The sequence below is a fragment of the Canis lupus genome, chromosome 14, assembly GCF_011100685.1.
Source record: "Canis lupus familiaris isolate Mischka breed German Shepherd chromosome 14, alternate assembly UU_Cfam_GSD_1.0, whole genome shotgun sequence".
Classification (NCBI taxonomy): domain Eukaryota; kingdom Metazoa; phylum Chordata; class Mammalia; order Carnivora; family Canidae; genus Canis; species Canis lupus.
This window is the reverse complement of record NC_049235.1, coordinates 45,417,812-45,437,987: the sequence shown is the minus strand read 5'-3', so window position 1 is coordinate 45,437,987 and position 20,176 is coordinate 45,417,812. Positions and strand designations below refer to the sequence as shown.

Genomic DNA, 20,176 nt, shown 5'->3' with positions numbered 1-20,176 from the left:
AAAATATGCGCCTAAGAGAGGGTCTATTCCTTTTTGTTTCTCTGTTTCTTGATTTCTCTATTGCTTCCAGATTACTATTTCTGACACCAGAAGTGCCTAACTGAAACTGGCAAAATGTATCCACTAATTTTAGATCCTAAAATCTGCTAGCCAAGTCACTTACTACTAAAAACCAATCAACAGTTACAATTTCGTAGAGAAATGCTTCCTTATATTCTTTAGTTGTATAGAAGCTTATTATGTTCTTTGTAGTACATACTTTACAGTATCGTGTTTCATGTATTCAAAACAGTGGAATTCATTACAGTGATTTTTCACTCCAAAATAAAGCTGATATCTATTCAGTAAGGTAGTTCATAGGAGCAAGAATGTAGAGAAAAATTGACAATCTTAAATACCCATGAATTGTGAAATAATTCACAACAAGTCATCTTCTGGAATCATAAGTTTTTCATTTCTACATGTTCTTTTACTCTGGCTTATTTTCTAAGGCTTATATCCCAGAAAATCAGAATGCTTTCCCTTTCATGTCAACATTGACTCTTTCTATATCAGAAGCAGAAATATATTTCCACTGAAATTTTCTCTTTTACTCTGCAATTCTTGAAGATAACCAGGCACAGAAAGACAAAAGACAAAAACTTTCTTTTAAAAAAAAAAAAAAACAACTTTCTTTTGAAGAGTAAATGTTACTGGCACTTAGTCATTTTTTTCCTGTTGTTTGTAACAAAAGTACTAGGTCCTAAAATTCAAGATACACTATTGAATTCTATTTTGTTTCCTATCCTAAACAAACCACAACTGGAGGTGCCAAATTAATTCTGAACAAATTTGCCTCAGGGCACCTGCAGGGGCCATGGATCTTTAATCTTCACATACCAAAAGTGTTTACTCCTCCCTGTTGGAAAGAAATGCAAGTCTCTGGGAAGTCAAAGGTTAGCCAATGGAGGAGAAAAATGGGATAGAATCTCTCAAAATGACGGAAGAAAGTAATGAACCCTGCAAGTGTTTTCCCTGGCAAGCTGAGAGAATTGCCAAGTTTGGGTCAGAGGTCCAATTTATGTATGAGTCCATCTTGCTCTTTTAGATTACCACAATCTCAGTGAAGCAGGTGATCATTCCTTGACTTAAAAGAATTTAAAAAATTATAAACCCAAATTGGAGGCATGCCAAATAATGCAATTTGTTTAATTTAAAGCAATTATTTAAATTTAATTTAAAGCAATTATTGTCAAGTTTCTTTACATATAGTATACAATATCAATAAAATTTTATCAAAATATGATCAAATGTCATTTATTCACAAAATCTAATGATGCAGTATTCAATATATAGTGTATAATATTTTCCAAAAGTTCTAAGCAGCTTCAATTCCAAGATATGTGCAGAAAGCTACTATAACAAAAAAAATACATATACTATAACAAACTACTATAACAACAACAAAAATACTATAATAAACAAAAAAAATCCAATTATAATATTTTCTGGGCTATTTTGCCAACAGTCTAAATTAAATATTTAGTGATATGATTATTAAATCATATTACAACATCTTTCCAGGTAGATTTTCCTTGATTTGCCTGCCTGCGATAGCTGTGTTTTATATTCTCACACATTTCTTCTTCCATGTCAGTGTCTTCTGAAACAGAAAGTCACTCTATCTCAGTGTTATCTGGAACTATGGCTTTTTTTTTTAATTCCATAAGCTGAAATAATAATAGATTTTTTTTTAATCTTGGAGGTGGGAGAGGGAACTATGGAAATTCTAAAAGATGGGAAAAACTGGAAATAAAATTAAGAAGTAAATTCAGAAGTAAATTTTAAAATTTAGGTATCACATAAAATTCTGGTTCCCTTAAAAAAATACATTTCTTAATTTTGCCTACTTTAGTACTTCTTTAAACATTTATATAGTCTACAATCTATAAGGTTCTATTTTAAAAATGCTTTTTGGAAAAAAAAATAAAAAAAATAAAAATGCTTTTTGGCAATTTCCCATTTCAAATCTAAATTAAATATCAAAAGTTGTATATATGAATAACATTGAGATAATGATTTGAGGAGAAAAAGATCAGGAAATTCTCCTCCATTATAATTACGAATTTTACCCTTAAACATCATTGGCAATTTATCTCTCCCTCTTTCTCTAACACTAGGAAGAACTTTCTCTGCATTAGAAAGAACTAACTGGGCAGCCCTGGTGGCGCAGTGGTTTAGTGCCACCTGCAGCCTGGGGTGTGATCCCGGAGACCCATGTCCCATGTCGGGCTCCCTGCATGAAGCCTGCTTCTCCCTCTGCCTGTGTCTCTGCCTCTCTCTCTCTCTGAATTAATAAATAAATAAAAAATCTTTAAAAAAAGAAAGAAAGAAGAAGAAAGAAAGAAAGAAAGAAAGAAAGAAAGAAAGAAAGAAAGAAAGAAAGAAAGAAAGAAAGAAACTACCTCTGAATTTCTGCCCCTTTTGATCCAATTTTATTTATTTTTTTTCCTTTTGATCCAATTTTAGACCCAACATCATTTAAGTACAAATTCCAAAACTGCTTGCTTTAAAGGTAGAAATCTATGAGATTACATAACGTCTCTGCATATCTTTTGGTCTACAATTATCTTTCAAATATTCAATATGTCCACTCAGGTGGTACTAACTAAAGAAAGCTCCTAAATAAAAGACAAAGCAAATGATTATATTGGACTCATTCTAATAGTAAACATTAAATTACTTCTAATTAGAGCAAGTTCTGCTTAAAAGAGAAGAGACTACTTGAAAAGCATTAAACAATATTAATTTATCATCAAGAAAGCTACTTGTAGTGAAGCACAGAGTATCACAGCATAGCTTTCTTTTTTGATTATGTCACGTTACAGAGATGAACACTAAAAGCAACCATTTGAATTTCTAGATGAATTGGTCATTACCTAGAAAATCAAATTTGGCTTCATGAATATAAATTCATTTTTTAATGTTTATCATGTTTAGACTTTTTAAAATATAAGCATGAATGTGATTGCATAAAAGCTTCCAAATGTGATTTATTTAGTAAGAACATAACTCTAAGGTATCGCATTAAAGTTGCCATGTACCGCTCTGGTATCCAGCAGCTAAAAGGGTCAGTTGTATTACCAAAAATGAGAGGGCAGATGCTGCCTATTAAGAATGCCCACTGCCTTAAATCTACAGCAGCCGCCAGCCAAAGCTTCCCCCCCCGACCCCTCTCTAGAAAGCCACCCACATCCCATCAACTGTGAAGGGGAAGAAAGACACAGAAATACATACATACAAACCTAAGTTTTGTAGGGGAAGTTTTTGTGTATGGAAGGAGAGGGAGTTGCTGCTGGTGATACAGTAAACATATCGAAATCGAAAGACATTTAGAAATAATCTTATTGCTACTAATTGGTCCGATCAAAGTTAAAAAGTATCATAGAACACTGAATAAATTACTTGCCTTCAGTGACTTCTAAGAAAATAATATATTAAACTAAGATTCAAGGTCTTATGTTTCCATGCTTCAGAGGTTCTATACTACTCCAAGAAAAAGGAAGAAAATGTCTTTAAGACACCTCCACACTAGGGCAACCTAACTTGTACTCCACTGAGAAATAAAATAGCATGAAGATATTTCTAGCAATTAAGTGAAAATCATATGTAAAATTTTGCTCAGATCTCTTCTTATAGGGAAAAAAGTCTCCCAGAAGCAGAAGGTAATTAAGAGGGATATATGAAGAAAAATAGAAGATACTGGGAGGAAATGAAATTAACAATAACTCATTAATAAATGTAAAATTTTAAAGTATCTGAATCACTACCATCTGGTCTAAAGACAGAGGTTCTTATCTAATGATTAAATAAGATAGTATTATTTATACACACAGGAAGGAGAAGTAGAAAATAAGACTTAATGTTACCTATTCTAAAGAGATTTAATTGTATTATAAGTTTTCTTTACTTACACTGTTTTTTTTTATTTTTTTTTATTTATTTATGACAGTCACAGAGAGAGAGAGAGAGAGAGAGGCAGAGACACAGGCAGAGGGAGAAGCAGGCTCCATGCCAGGAGCCCGACGCGGGACTCAATCCGGGGACTCCAGGATCGCGCCCTGGGCCAAAGGCAGGCGCCAAACCGCTGCGCCACCCAGGGATCCCACTTACACTGTTTTTTAGATGATAATTATGTGACCTCAAGAAACAGTATTTCATTAGAAACAACAGAGGTTTGCACTGTAAGATATGAAGCTGTTCATGCCTTCATAAAACTCTACACATTCTCTGACCTGTGTTGACTCATCTCCTCTCTTGTGACAAATTATAGATCCTCTTCCTTTCCTATGAGTCTTCTGCTTATCTAATTCATAATTAAAACTCTGAGGTTTTTCCCAAAGAGCATCAAAGTATTGTGTACTTCTGATTTTTGTTTTGCTAGAACCCATTCTATTTTCACTTTTCTATAGTTATATACTTAAGGTGGCCAATGCTGATATAAATGTATATAAATTTGTTAAGAATATTAAATATCTTCATGTAAAATATAGAAGTAAAGGAATTTTGACACAGCCAATTAGAAAACTGGCAAATGTGTTTTCTGTAAATTGGTATCTGTACACAAAAATACATGAACTCATGACTACTAACATAAAGTCAATGCCAATAAAAACATAATTCTTTTGAAATTTCTTTTCTACAAGCTACAGTAACAATACAGGCATATTCATTAGCATAGTGAGTAATTATGCATTTAAGGAATTCAAACTGCAATCATGCCCTTTATGAAACATGGATCCAAGACTCTTCATGATGTATTCATCTATGTCTGATGAAATAAAAAAGGTCAGTAAAATGTTTGACCTAAATAAACAAATGTTCCACAAGTAAATCCCCATCATCCATAGAAGAAGGGACAGGATTACCAAGATTAAATTCAATTCCCACAAAATTGAAAACCCTTGTTTTAGGCCATAGTTTTAACCTACACCATAACAAATGGAATACGGTCAAAAATTCTTTTAGGTGGCCAAATTAAAGGCTCTTAATTTCCCATAGGCAAACTGTTCAAGCTGTGAAGCTCCTCAGAGTCACTTGTTTCTAGACCATTCCTCCTCTAATTTCTTTAGTCAATCATTGAACCAGCATTCAGTGAATACCAACTCACTGTCAAGCATGAAGACACTGCATAAGAATGATCCCTATGGCAAAAGAACACCCATTCTTTTTTTTTTTTTTGGCTTTGTTGAGCTATAACTAACAAATAAAATTATATATGTTTAAATTATACAATATGATGACTTGATACAAATACTTTGTGAAAAATGATTATCACAATTAAATTACTTAGCATATCCATCACCTCACAGAACTGCCATTTTTTTTCTTTTGTGGTGAGAATGCTTTTTAGGTCTACTCTCTTGGCAAATTTTGAGTATACAATACATGATTATTAACTATAATCACCATGCTGTACATTTAGGTCCCCAGAGCTTACTCATCTTATATCTGAAGACTGTGCCCTTTAAACAACATCTCTTCATCTTCCCCTCCCCTAGTAATAATCACCATTCTACTCTTAGAAATGCCCATTCTTTACGCCAATTCCCTGGAAAAAGCCTCCCTTGGAGAATGCAGTCTCCTCAGATTTGAAACTAGAATGGCCTTAACACTATACTTCACAGGACTCTGATCCTGGCCACAGAGAGAGCCTAAATTGGGGAGCTAAAACCTATGAGAATTTGGGCAGCCCTTGGTGGCTCAGCGGTTTAGCGCTGCCTTCAGCACAGGGTGTGATCCTGGAGACCTGGGATCAAGTCCCACATCGGGCTCCCTATATAGAGCCTGCTTCTCCTTCTGCCTGTGTCTCTACCTCTCTGTCTCTGTTTCTGTCTCTCTCTCTCTCTGATGAATAATGAATAACATCTTTTATAAATGAATGAATGAATGAATGAATGAATGAATGAATAAATAAATAAATAAATAAATAAATAAATAAATAAATAAATAAATCCTGTGAGAATTCACACTGGAAGACAAATGCTTTGTTTCTGTGCTACATGACATTCTGAATGACCCTTACCTGCTACTGCTATTCACTTTAGCTTGTCTTTAAGAAACCAATCATTGTAGAACTCACTGGGCTTCTGGGACTAGTGGATTTCATTGTATATTTGCATATTACCTGGACAGTTGAAATGGTCTAAAAATGAGGTTTGCCAAAACTGAAGGTACTATATTAATCCATCTTAATATCACTAAAGGTAACATAATACTTCTAGTCACAACTGCATTTCCTAAACTCAAATGTGACATAATCTTGGCAGACTTTTTCAAAATAAATATGAATTTTCATGAAATATATACAAGATAAAGAAAGACATGCATTTGGGGGAAATAACACAAGAAAGGTGACAACAATCTCCCTAAAAGCAACCCATAATAACTATTGTATTGTTCAATTTTTCTATTTTTATATTATAGCACATAAAAATGGGCAAAAGTAATCTAGATAATTATTATTTTAAGAAAAGTTTATTTAACTTTTCTTAAAATACCAGTTTTTAGACACTAGCAATTAAGGAATAGAAAAGGAGAAGGTTAAGATGAATAATCAATCCAAAATTACCTTAAGGATGTGACTATTGATTAAAAGTAAAGATTCACCGTCTAAAGTCTATGTTAAAAAGCACAAGTCCTGTCTGTAATCCAAACAGCAATAAATAAAATTTATGAGATCTGACTCTATACAAGCACCAAAAATAAAAATTATTTCATAATATGTCATCTTACCTAAAAAGAAATTTATTTTGCTTAGCATTCTACTTTTAAAAATATGTTTAGGGTCCCTGGGTGGCTCAGCCAGTTAAGCATCTGACTCTTGATTTCAGCTCAGCTGAAGATCTCAGGGTTGTGAGATCGAGCCCTGAGTTAGGCTTCATGCTGGGCATGAAGCCTGCTTAAGTTAAGATTCTGTCTCTCCCCACAAAGAGATGGAAAAATATTCCATGCTCATGGATTGGCAGAATTAATATTGTGAAAATGTCAATGTTACCCAGGGCAATTTACACATTTAATGCAATCCCTATCAGAATACCATGGACTTTCTTCAGAGAGCTAGAACAAATTATTTTAAGATTTGTGTGGAATCAGAAAAGATCCTGAATAGCCAGGGAAATTTTAAAAAAGAAAACCATAGCTGGGGGCATCACAATGCCAGATTTCAGGTTGTACTACAAAGCTGTGGTCATCAAGACAGTGTGGTACTGGCACAAAAACAGACACATAGATCAGTGGAACAGAATAGAGAACCCAGAAGTGGACCCTGAACTTTATGGTCAACTAATATTCGATAAAGGAGGAAAGACTATCCACTGGAAGAAAGTCTCTTCAATAAATGGTGCTGGGAAAATTGGACATCCACATGCAGAAGAATGAAACTAGACCACTCTCTTGCACCATACACAAAGATACACTCAAAATGGATGAAAGATCTAAATGTGAGACAAGATTCCATCAAAATCCTAGAGGAGAACACAGGCAACACCCTTTTTGAACTCGGCCACAGTAACTTCTTGCAAGATACATCCACGAAGGCAAAAGAAACAAAAGCAAAAATTGGGACTTCATCAAGATAAGAAGCTTTTGCACAGCAAAGGATACAGTCAACAAAACTAAAAGACAACCTACAGAATGGGAGAAGATATTTGCAAATGACGTATCAGATAAAGGGCTAGTTTCCAAGATCTATAAAGAACTTATTAAACTCAACACCAAAGAAACAAACAATCCAATCATGAAATGGGCAAAAGACATGAAGAGAAATCTCACAGAGGAAGTCATAGACATGGCCAACACGCACATGAGAAAATGCTCTGCATCACTGGCCATCAGGGAAATACAAATCAAAACCACAATGAAAAAAAAAAAAAAAACACGTCACACCAGTGAAAAATTAACAAGACAGGAAACAACAAATGTTGGAGAGGATGTGGAAAAAGGGGAACCCTCTTGCACTCTTGGTGGGAATGTGAACTGGTGCAGCCACTCTGGAAAACTGTGTGGAGGTTCCTCAAACAGTTAAAAATAGACCTGCCCTACGACCCAGCAATGGCACTGTTGGGGATTTACCCCAAAGAAACAGATGCAATGAAACGCCGGGACACCTGCACCCCGATGTTTATAGCAGCAATGTCCACAATAGCCAAACTATGGAAAGAGCCTCGGTGTCCATCGAAAGATGAATGGATAAAGAAGATGTGGTTTTATGTATACAATGGAATATTATTCAGCCATTAGAAATGACAAATACTCACCATTTGCTTCAACGTGGATGGAAGTGGAGGGCATTATGCTGAGTGAAATAAGTCAATCGGAGAAGGACAAACATTATATGGTCTCATTCATTTGAGGAATATAAATAAAAGTGAAAGGGAATAGAAGGGAAGGGAGAAGAAAGGGGTAGGAAATATCAGAAAGGGAGACAGAACATGAAGACTCCTAACTCTGGGAAACGAACTAGGGGTGGTGGAAGGGGAGGAGGGCGGGGGGTGGGGGTGAATGGGTGACGGGCACTGAGGGGGGCACTTGACGGGATGAGCACTGGGTGTTATTCTGTATGTTGGCAAATTGAACACCACTAAAAAATAAATTTATCATTAAAAAAAAAATTCTGTCTCTCCCCCCCCCCAAAAAAAAGATTCTGTCTCTCCCTATAAATAAATAAATAAGTTAAAAATTAAAAGAATATTTAAACTACAAAAATGGTATGCTTGCTGAACTAAAACATGCATAAATAACTATTATTATAACTATTTTTAGAAAAGTAATTTTTGTGAGGGGCACCTGGGTGGCTCAGTTGGTCAAGCATCTAACTCATGATTTTGATTCAGGTCATGATCTCAGGGTTGTGAGATCAAGCCCCATGGAAGGCTCCACACTGGGCATAGAGGCTTTTTAAGATTCTCCGCACCCTCGCTCTCTCTTCCCCCCGTCTCCTTCTCTAATTAATTAATTAGTTAATTAATAAGTAAGTAAGTAAGTAAAAGTAACTTTTGTGTAGAAAACAGTCATATATATTTCCATTTATATATTTCCATATTCCATTATATATTTCCATTTCTGGCAAAAATATAATAGTCTGGTGGGGGAGGAATAAAACAAATGCATAGGTTTAGCAAATCACGTACACTATTATCTCTAACTCAGGAAGTAATCCATTCCCATGATACATACAGAAATCCTATGTTTAATTCTAAGTCATGAACAATTTTCTACACCATCTCAATAAGGGAAATCTGTTCTAATCTTAGAGTACGTCATTCCTGGGCATTACTTCTATCAAAACACTATGCCACACACACTAAACAATAAAAAATAAAAGAGCGAATCTTTCAACAAACTGTAACTTTGATTCTTATAATCTTTACATAAAACTGTGTAATAAGTTCTAAATTTTGCCATTTTTATATGGTGATGCTTTATGGTTGCAGTAGTTGTGGTGATGTCAGTTATGCTAAAGAACAACAGATGGGCTGGAGGGAAGACAAAGCATTTCCTACCATCTGGAAGCCTGCAGAAATTGAAAAAAGCAGTAAGATAGCCTTTTTCACTCCATTCTCCCATTACTCCCAATGTGATTGTTTTAATTTTTCATATATTTCCACTAACTTTAAGTATTCTGGATATTGCTTCCAAAAAAAATTGTTTCTGCTACTTACTCATACATGAGCCCTATGCTACATACACACTGTATGGGCACAGTTGATGCTCTGGAAAGTAGAGCATGTTTTTTTTTTTTCGAACTACAGATATCATATTTGTTCCATCATTAATGAAGTTTTTTTTAAGGGAATACAGAATTTTTATTCTAAGTGTTCAAAATTATTGCAAAATTCACTGCTAAACATAAATCATTATATGGTCCAAATCAGAATAATTTTCCTTCTAAGAAAAATTTTTAAATGTTCAATTAATATGACCTGTACCAACTGATTTAAAATATGTAGGCAACAGAATGGAATAAGAAGAGAGAAATCTGGTGTTGGAAATAAATATAAATGAAAGATAAAAGCAATCTAAAAATAGCATTCAAAATGCATTCAAAAGCAAACAGTACTACTTTTTATTGTATTTGACTACTAAAATACTAGTAATTTCTAACTTACAAACCATAATCCCCCTTTAAATAAGAAAGGAATAATTTTCTATAACACTATTCTTAATTAAAATATTTACTAACTTATCTTTCATTTTTCATCATTCATTAAACACAAAAGATTTGTGTTTGAATCTAACGAATCTAAACTATTTAATGTTTAAATGAAAGAGTTTTGGTAGTATTGTTATTTTTCCAAGGACTGGAGTTTATTTTTAGAATACCTGAGACTTTCTTAAAGATATTTAGAGAACATATTCAGATTCTTCCACCCCTCCAAAAGTAATCACTTGTAGGCTTCTGCTTTCTGGCTTTTCAGATGTTTACCATTACAACTTTAAATAATATACTTTTCATTAGGTTGAATATTGGGTAGCACTTATCTGAAAGGGAAGCAATTGTTTAATTGTTTTGGGGAAAGAAAAGATATGAGAGTTTTTTAGTTGAAACAAAAAGAGTTTCGACATCCACTTCTAGCAGTATGGTGGCCTAAATACTTGGAAGGGCCTATCATGTTCTGCTTTTCCATATCATAACACTTATCTGCTTACCCTATAATGAGTTGTTCACATGTTTGATTATGCTCTTGGGCATGTTAACTGATCTTTCTATGCTTCAGTTTCATCATCTATAAAATAGGGATGGTAATAATTGTAGTAACTGTTCTTAGAAGAATTAAATAAATATGTTCATAGCACTTAGAATGGTACCTTATGGACAGTATGTGAAATACATATTAGCTATTATTATTTGTACTCTTAGAATAATGTTACAGTGAAAGAGCACATTATTAATTAAATAATCAGTGTATGCTCTAAAACATCTTCATAATATAGTATATTATATACATTCTATCTACAAATATTAAAATACTTTCATTGTAAAATCATTTGAAAATTAAAGATGTTTTTTGATTAATTACAAAGGAAAAAAGGCTAATAAATCTTTCTTCCTGAACTAAGCAAAGTTTTTGTCTAGCCAAGCCTTATCAAGATTTGAATATATATTCTAATTAGAACATAGACTCTACATTAACAAATTAATATTCAATCATGGCATTCTGTCATCTTTTACTTAATTAAAACAAAAAACCCTTTAACTTTGAATTAGTACAGTTTCCCTGTGTAGTTGTTTTTTTTTTTTTTTTTTAATTCATGAGAGACAGAGAGAGAAAGGCAGAGACATAGGCAGAGAGAGAAGCAGGTTCCATGCAGGGAGCCCGATGTGGGACTCGATCCCGGGTCTCCAGGATCACACCCTGAGCCAAAGGCAGATACTCAACTGCTGAGCCACTCAGGCATCCCTCCCTGTGTAGTTTTAAACATTATACACTCTAAGTATATGGGTACCTGCTTTTTTTAAGTACATCAACAAAGCAGGTAGTAACTCTGTTTTTATCTTACACTTATTTTAAAAAGTAAACTGCAGTGCAGTGAAGAAAAGGCAGTAGATATTCTCTGTCTACTACAGGTAAGAAAACCACTGAATATGGATCTCCATTTTAGAATATATATGAACCCTCCTATAAGCTCAGTGGCAGATCGTGTGGATCACAGAGGTCAGACAACTGAGAACTAAAGCCCTATTTTACCAGGTAATATACTACAAGTTTCAAGTTAAATGATGACATGATTGTTTGACTATATTATATTTTAAACTTTGTTTTTAGAAATTTTAATTAATATTCTGTTCTCTTGAAATGAAAAAATATATACTGTCATTCTTCTAAATCTGTTTTTTGAAGATGTAGGAAGTTAGTAAAAGTTTCTAAACTATTAAACTTGATACATCAAACATATCAAAATTTTTGAATTACCTGCTAACAGTTCTTAGATTTAAGATCCTAATGATGCAATGATACTAGTGCACAGCAGGCAATAAATGTTGCTATATTTTTTGCATTTTCTTTCAGAAAACAATTGATTCTAATTTTAAGTCATCCAGCATTAGCCTACACAGCAAGATTTATACATTTACAAACACATTTTTTTTATTTTGGCAAAAACCCAGGTTTGCATGCCAAAGCAAATTCTGAAATAGAGGCCATATACTGGTTAATAGGCTAAAGGAATTAAGTCTGTCCAAAGTTCCAAAGTTCTTAGCAGCAGCATATAAACCTAACTACCAAAAAAATCACTTTGTTTCACTTCTATATTCCGTTTCACCCACCCCCATTAGCAATTTAGAAAACTGTAACCTTTTCCCATTGGGAAAAAGAGATATTAAACACACACACACACACACACACACACACTGAGACACCAAAAACCCCTCATTCTATATTTGAAACTAGAATTTTTGAAGTGAGGAGAGATTATATAAAATTACATGGGTTTCCAAGAGAGATGAAAGTAAATCACCAACCTGATACAAATGATCTCCCAGAACCAGAATCAAGAAGATCCTAACTAGTGAAAGGCAAAATACTTTCCTGCTGACAACTCTACTGAACAGCTGACTTCCCACCCCCACCCCCATATTCACTATCAAATTAATTCCCATATCCATTATGGAAGAGAATCAGACCCAAAACATGGACATTTTTCCATAGAGATTATATTCTTTGATATTGAGAACTTCATTTTTAAGAGAAGTTCATAGTCTCAATGACAGTATGTCTAGAGAAATTTTTCAGTGGAAATACATGGTAATAAGAAGAACTCTACCTTTAAAACATTTAATATATAAAACAGAAAAATACAAACTCAACTAGCATTCTAAGCACTCCTTATTCTTGGCTATACAGTGTTTCTAAAAACTCTGGCAAGCAAATTAAACAGATTTACTATGGAATGTAACAAAGTCAAACAATCTGGAACTGTAATTACTATTAAACTTTTCATGAGAATGGAGGATGCTGTATTCTACATTATTACATAAAAAAATAAAATGATAATGAAAACATGAAACCAAGCAAAAGATTTCTAATTTTCATAAGGAGAGTTTTTCTGAGGGTTATAGCCCCAATGGACAAATAACAACAAAGATATGGCTTTTTAATTTATTGATGATTGGAAGTCTTTTCCATGTGAATGAAACACTTACCAAAGTAGCAATACTGCAGTTCATAAAAGAAAGTACCAATCACAGACAGTATGTCAGCTATGGCTTAGCCACAGGGCCATAAGGACATTATAAGCACAATTCTTGTTCAATCAATATGAAATCCAATCAGTATAAAATCTAGAGAATACCTCATTAAAGACCTTGACCTCACACAACAGAAATATATGCCTGCAAATAATAATGACCATTCAAAATAAAGCAATTCATTTTACTCCAAAAATGCTTCAATACAATTGACATAAACAAGTTGTCCAATTCATGGTTACTAAGGTATTAACAATAAGAGAAAGAAAAAAAAACAGCAAATATAATCTATTTTGTTCTTCTCTTCCCCACACTATGTTAAGTTATAAACTACTATGTTGCATTAGCAGTCCCACCAGGCCCCAAGTGAAGCTCCCATTTTCTGGGTAGGGGCTTTCTCACCCTATTTACCATTCATACCTAAAAATCCAATTATAACCTTATGCCTCTTAAGCTACAATGGGCTTCTTTAAATCTGATTTATCACTCTTAGCATAGAAAATAAAATGTTTTTTTACTTTGCAAATAGAATGAAAATGCAAAACAAAACAGAGGAAAACAAAAGATGAACAAGCAAAAATAGGGGAAGAAGATAGACTTCTCAGGATAAACTAATGGTGAAAACACTGAAATTTAAGTGTTTAAACACAGTAAAATGAGTCAAATGAACTTAATTTAATTATAATACAGTTTCTAAAAACCCCACCAAACGAATATAAATACTACATTATGATTGGGAGATAGGAAAGTTAGGAAAATGGTCATATTAATGTCAAAACCCACTATGTCAAATTTCATAAAAGTATGCAAATTCTTTCCCTGAACTAGAATTCAGCTATAATGAGCACTGCACAAAGTAAGACCAAGCATTAACTGAGAAGGATAGTGGAGTATCTAATTACTAAGACAGTAATATTTTCTGTATAAAATCAAGAGCTCAGCCACCATTCAAGGATCATATCTTTCTAAAAAGGCTGACATTTTATTCTTACATTTTTTTTTTCAAAACAACAGAACACTACACTGCTCAATCGCTTGCTTGAACAGAACTATTTTTGAAAATTAAAAGGTATTTATAACTGGAAAAAAAACCAACTTCTCCAAAAGGCTCTCTAAATTCAGAGATCACTATTCCAATCCAATTCCTAAACAGATTTTTCCCTGCAACCTAATAATATGATCCTAAGGCTATTCTGAAATATTCAGCTCAATATGGAGCTGAATATGGCAACAGCCTTCAATGCAATCTCTCTAATACCTAAAATCAACACAGGAACTGAAATACACAGACACAAAAAGCATTAGAAAGTGGGAGAAAAGGGGAAAGAGAGAAAGGAAAACAACCCCATAAATTGTAAATCCAGAATCTAAAAGAAATTTAGACTAGTAACCAGGTAGATGAAGCCAAAAATTAGTTTTAGCTCATGCCACATCCCAGCTTCACTTCATAGAGACCACCTGAACAAAGACAGGAAGATGTTTCATTCTTCTTCTCTAATCCAATCCCTTACTCAATCTGATTCAGAAAACCAGATTCTATATAAGCAATAAAACTATGCAGATACATTTTACTAATTAATTCTGACCTATGATGGCAGTAATATATCTTAACCCTACTCATCTAAACCTTTCCCAACTTTACCACTTCTCTTTCCCCCTCTACACTACCTACCTACATCCATACAGGGGTAACAAATTCTATAAACAACTGGCCACATAAGGAACAGATATCAGTAGTAGCGCATTATATGGTCAGAGATAGAGTCCAAAATAAACACCACTATAAACATGTTTCAAAATAAGACATAACCTGGTACAAATGCATTATGGTAACTGTAGCCTGCCATATACTAACTACACTGGGGTGCTCATACCGAAGGTGCAGGAGGTAAGAGGCATGAGAGGGAGAAAAATAGTGCCTCAGTAGACTAAAAAAATCTCCAATAGTACACATTAAAAAGAGCAAAACGAATGCTGTAGAAGCTCAAATCAATGATTAAGAATACAAAACTCACTCTCCAAAAAAACAGGGGGAAAAAATGACACAGAAATGAAAATTATAAAGAAGAAGATAGTATATATAAGGAACAGAAAATAAACAGCCAACCAAAAGATATTATTAGTTTCCCTGAAGAATGAAAACATTTAACAGGTCTGAAAGAATAATCAAAGATGAAATATAAGGAAGTTTCCTTCAGCTGCCAAACAAATGGTTTAAACAGATTATATTCACTACCTTCCCAACTAAATCAAGAAAAACAATATTAGACAAATATATGGTGGCAAATATGATATTTACAGAGAAAATGAAAAACATTCTATAAGCAATCAGACATAAAGAACTAGTTACTTATAAAAGAACAAAAATCAAGTTGTCCGTAATTCTCCCCAGCAACAATAAACATTAACTGATAAAGAAATGACTTCTAATCAAAAATGGCACAACAAAACTCAAAACTCACCAAAAGCAGCAGAAAGTATGACAATAATAACTACCACCACAACCCAAAAAAGGGCAAGTTGAACAAGTAAATAACTACAATCACAATTAACAAACTTTGAGACATATCTGTACTGCCAAACATTTTAAATTGTGGGCCACAATTAAATAGGGTGCCAAGAACTGACACATGCTCCTCAGACCTCCAGCAGAATAGAGATCAACTCCCAGGCTAACACAAAATGACCTAACGGCATAAGTGGGATGCAGGACATGCAACATCAGAAAACCACAGTGGAAATAAAAGATGCATTTATCAATTGGTTCACTTTGGAAGCAATGAAGATAAGAAAACAAGCAGCAGCCACTACTTTTTAGCACCAAGAGCCTGTGACTGGGTGTGCAGGGGAATTCCTGTTAGACTGACCAATCTCTTAAACCCTGAAAACTGAAGGAATTGGGTCCCCAGAGCAAAGGAAAAAAAAAAAAAAAAACACAGTGAGAAGGTGAAGTCTCAGTTGGTCTGAGCTCATTAGTCTCCCCCATTATTTCCCACATGATTCTTCAACAAATTTCTATCACCATTTTTAAAGTAGTAATAACTGCAGTAGTAATAACTGTAGTAATAACTGCAATAACAGAGGACCTATGTGTATAAATTTCAAATAAAGTAAAAGAGGGGAAAGAAAGAGATGAAAGACACATAAGCAAAAGGCAGAAAATATCCACAGCAAAAACTTCCCAAGGAAACAAAAGGAGAAATCAAACAAATAGTAACCATTGTATCAATGAGTTGTCAACATAATTTTTTTTATTTAAAAAACTCAAACAAGGGGTGCCTGGATGGCTCAGTTAGTCAAGCATCTGCCTTCAGTTCAGGTCATGATCCAAGGGTCCTGGAATCCAGTCCCACCTCGGGCTCCCTGCTCAGCGGAGAGCCTGCATCTCCCTCTCTCTCTGCCCCTCCCCCCACTTGTGAGCACACTTCTCTTTAATAAGATAAGGAAAGTGTCCTGCTTACGCTTTCTTCTTCCTCTTGTCAAATTCTGTTATAGTTGGTATTGTATTATTCATTTTGTCAACATTTAAAATATTTACATGCATTTTGGTAATCACAATTTTCACACTCCTTTCATCCTATCCATATCTAAACGGACTCAAAGCTTACTGCCAATTTGTTTTTATTTTTCCTAAATTATCTTGATTCACTTCTTGGTTAGTTGAATTTAATCATCCTTTTTCCTTTCTTGTTTTTTTTTTTAAAAAAGCTCAAAAGGGGCAACCTGGGGGGCTCAGCAGTTTAGCACCACCTTCAGCCCAGGGTGTGATCCTGGAGTTCCGAGATCAAGTCCCACATTGGGCTCCCTGCATGGAGCTTGCTTCTCCCTCTGCCTGCGTCTGTGCCTCTCTCTCTCTGTGTCTCTCATGAATGGATAAATAAAATTAATTAAAAAAATGTTCAAACAAAACTATAGGGATAAAAGCCACAGTAAATGCAGTAACAAGATAAAATAAAAACAAACTCAAGAGCATGATAGACAAGGGAAAAAAATCACACAAATCAAAATGGAAAGAAAAAATATATACAAATAATTAATAAGGAGATGCCAGATTTGGAAGACAACATAGAGCTAGCATATTTATAACAAGGAGATTAAAAGGGTGTCAGACTTCAGTTCAGGTCATGATTACAGGATCCTGGGATTGAGCCCTGAGTAGGGCTCCCTGCCCAGCAAGAAGTCTGCTTCTTCCTCTGCCCCTTCCCCTACTCATACTCATGCTCTCTCTCTCAAATAAATAAATAAAATCTTTAAAAAATGATATTAAGAAAACAAAACTATTGGGTGCTATATGCAACTGATGAATTATTGAATTCTACATCTGAAACTAATGATGTATTGTATGCTGGCTAATTCAATTTAAATAAAAAAAAAAGAAAAGAAAACTAAACTAGTAGAGCAGAACCAATAGTCAAAGCTATAATGGAAGAATATTTTCCTGAAAAAAAAAAAAAAGAATATTTTCCTGAAATGAATAAAAACTTGAATCTATAAATCTCATGTTTTCCCAGAACAAACTGATACAGAATTAATCAATTGTCAATAATGCTAGCTAATTTTACAGTCCTTCAAGGATTTAAAAAATAAGTTAGTTATGAGACAAAAAGTAATTCATCCAATAAGAACTTTTACAAATAAATTTAAGTCCACCTCAGACCTTCCCACAGCAACTGTCAACACCAAATGGAATGGCCAAATTTCTGAGGGAAGCTAAGATAACCTTCAAGTATAACAGCATAAACAACTCTTGAAAATGCAGGGGATCGCTTCTCGGCCTTTTGGCTAAGATCAAGTGTAGTATCTGTTCTTATCAGTTTAATATCTGGTACGTCCTCTATCTGAGGATAATATATTAAATGGATTTTTGGAGCAGGGAGATGGAATAGGAGCTTGCTCCGTCCACTCCACGCATCGACCTGGTATTGCAGTACCTCCAGGAACGGTGCACCCCCTCGGGGAAACACTCGGTTGTCAAAGACAGATCCTCTGCTAACCTCAGCCGCAATTTCACGGTTTGTGGGAGCAACTGACCATTGTACTACTGTTTTTCTCTTTCTGGTTTAAGTCGTTCATTTCCCTAAAGCTGTTTTTAAGTTTTATTTTTACCTTTTTTTTTTTCCTAAAAAAAAAAAAAAGAAAAAAGAAAATGCAGGGGATCCCTGGGTGGCTCAGCGGTTTAGCACCTGCCCTCAGCCCAAGGTGTGATCTTGGAGTCCCAGGATCGAGTCCCATGTCAGGCTCCCTGCATGGAGCCTGCTTCTCCCTCTGCCTGTGTCTCTGCCTCTCTCTCTTTCTCTCTGTGTAATAAAATCTTAAAAAAAAAAAAAAAAAAAGAAAAGAAAATGCAAGAAGACTTAGAGGCTTTCCTCAAGAAAGGAAAAAGGATGATTAAATTCAACTAACCAAGAAGTGAATCAAGGTAATTTAGGAAAAATAAAAACAAATTGGCAGTAAGCTTTGAGTCCATTTAGATATGGATAGGATGAAAGGATTGTGAAAATTGTGATTACCAAAATGCATGTAAATATTTTAAATGTTGACAAAATGAATAATGCAATACCAACAATAACAGAATTTGACAAGAGGAAGAAGAAAGCGTAAGCAGGCCACTTTCCTTATCTTCAATAACAGGGACTCAACGGACACTGCCAAACATTATGTAGCTTTAAAAAACTGAAAATATTGTTGTAACAAATGACCAACATAAACTTATTGCTTAAAACAAAAAGTATTGAAAATAATAACCTTTTACCCTTTTTCTATTCTTGTTTATTAGGGTCTTTTAGAAACTAAAATAAACTGCTGTGAACAAACATTTACATAAAATTCATTTATTCCTTCCATTTCATCTATTCCTTTTGTCTGTTAGAATATAAAATAAATTTATATTTAAATACATTATTCTGGGGAACCTGGCTGGCTTAGTCAGTATAGCACAGAACTCTTGATCTCAGGGTTGTGAGTTCAAGCCCTACATTGGGCATAGAGCTTACATAAAAAATAAATAAATATTTAAAAAATTTTAAGAACGTATTATTCTGCTTTGGAAATGTTATTCTATGCCTAAATCTGCATCTTTGTAGACAAAAATATCAGCCTCATGTTTAATAGGCACTAACAAATGTTAAATCTAGAATGTTAAGACTGAGATAACTTCAGTGGCAAAGTTAGTTTTGTTTTTTGCTTTCTTACTTGCACTTTTAAATACGGCTTGCTTGAGATTTAAATAGTGCAGTTCTAAACTTTTACAGAAAGTACAAGATTATTTTTTTCCACAAAAGTTATTTTTAAAAAAATATAGGAACAACATCAATAAAGTTTGAGGGGAATATGTGACCATACATTTTTACGATAAAATATTAACAACCCATACATTAAATTAGCCTATTAAGAGATGAGGCAAATCAGTTAAGCTAAAAATTATAATTTGTGATATAAAAAGATTCACAAAAAAAATAAAATAAAAAGATTCACAACATTTAACAGATATCGAAAAATAACAAAAATTAGCACAGGTCTGGATAAAAAGTGAATACAAATTTTAAAACATTCTCTAAAAAAAGTATTAGAATAGTTTAACAATAATAATTTGTAACTAAACATTATATGTTCTCATTCATTTGGGGAATATAAATAATAGTGAAAGGGAATATAAGGGAAGGGAGAAGAAATGTGTGGGAAATATCAGAAAGGGAGACAGAACGTAAAGACTGCTAACTCTGGGAAACAAACTAGGGGTGGTAGAAGGGGAGGAGGGCGGGGGGTGGGAGTGAATGGGTGATGGGCACTGGGGGTTATTCTGTATGTTAGTAAATTGAACACCAATAAAAAATAAATTAAAAAAATAATAATAATTTGTAACTAAAACCTTGTTACTGTAGCAAAGAACAAACAGTAACAAAGGATGTGTGGGTGTGTGCAGTGATATGTCTGAGAACAAGTTGAGTG

The 20,176-nt window shown here is 34.0% G+C and overlaps 1 protein-coding gene and 1 non-coding gene across 16 annotated transcripts in view; one reads left to right on the top strand and one right to left on the bottom strand.

Annotated features, from left to right (window-relative positions):
• BBS9 (Bardet-Biedl syndrome 9) overlaps positions 1-20,176 on the bottom strand; it is a 432,261-nt gene that overhangs the window by 284,040 nt on the left and 128,045 nt on the right. The gene's annotated exons all lie outside the window — the stretch shown is intronic.
• LOC119867735 lies at positions 17,991-18,181 on the top strand. Its single transcript, XR_005369841.1, has one exon. It is a non-coding gene; the product is annotated as a U2 spliceosomal RNA (small nuclear RNA).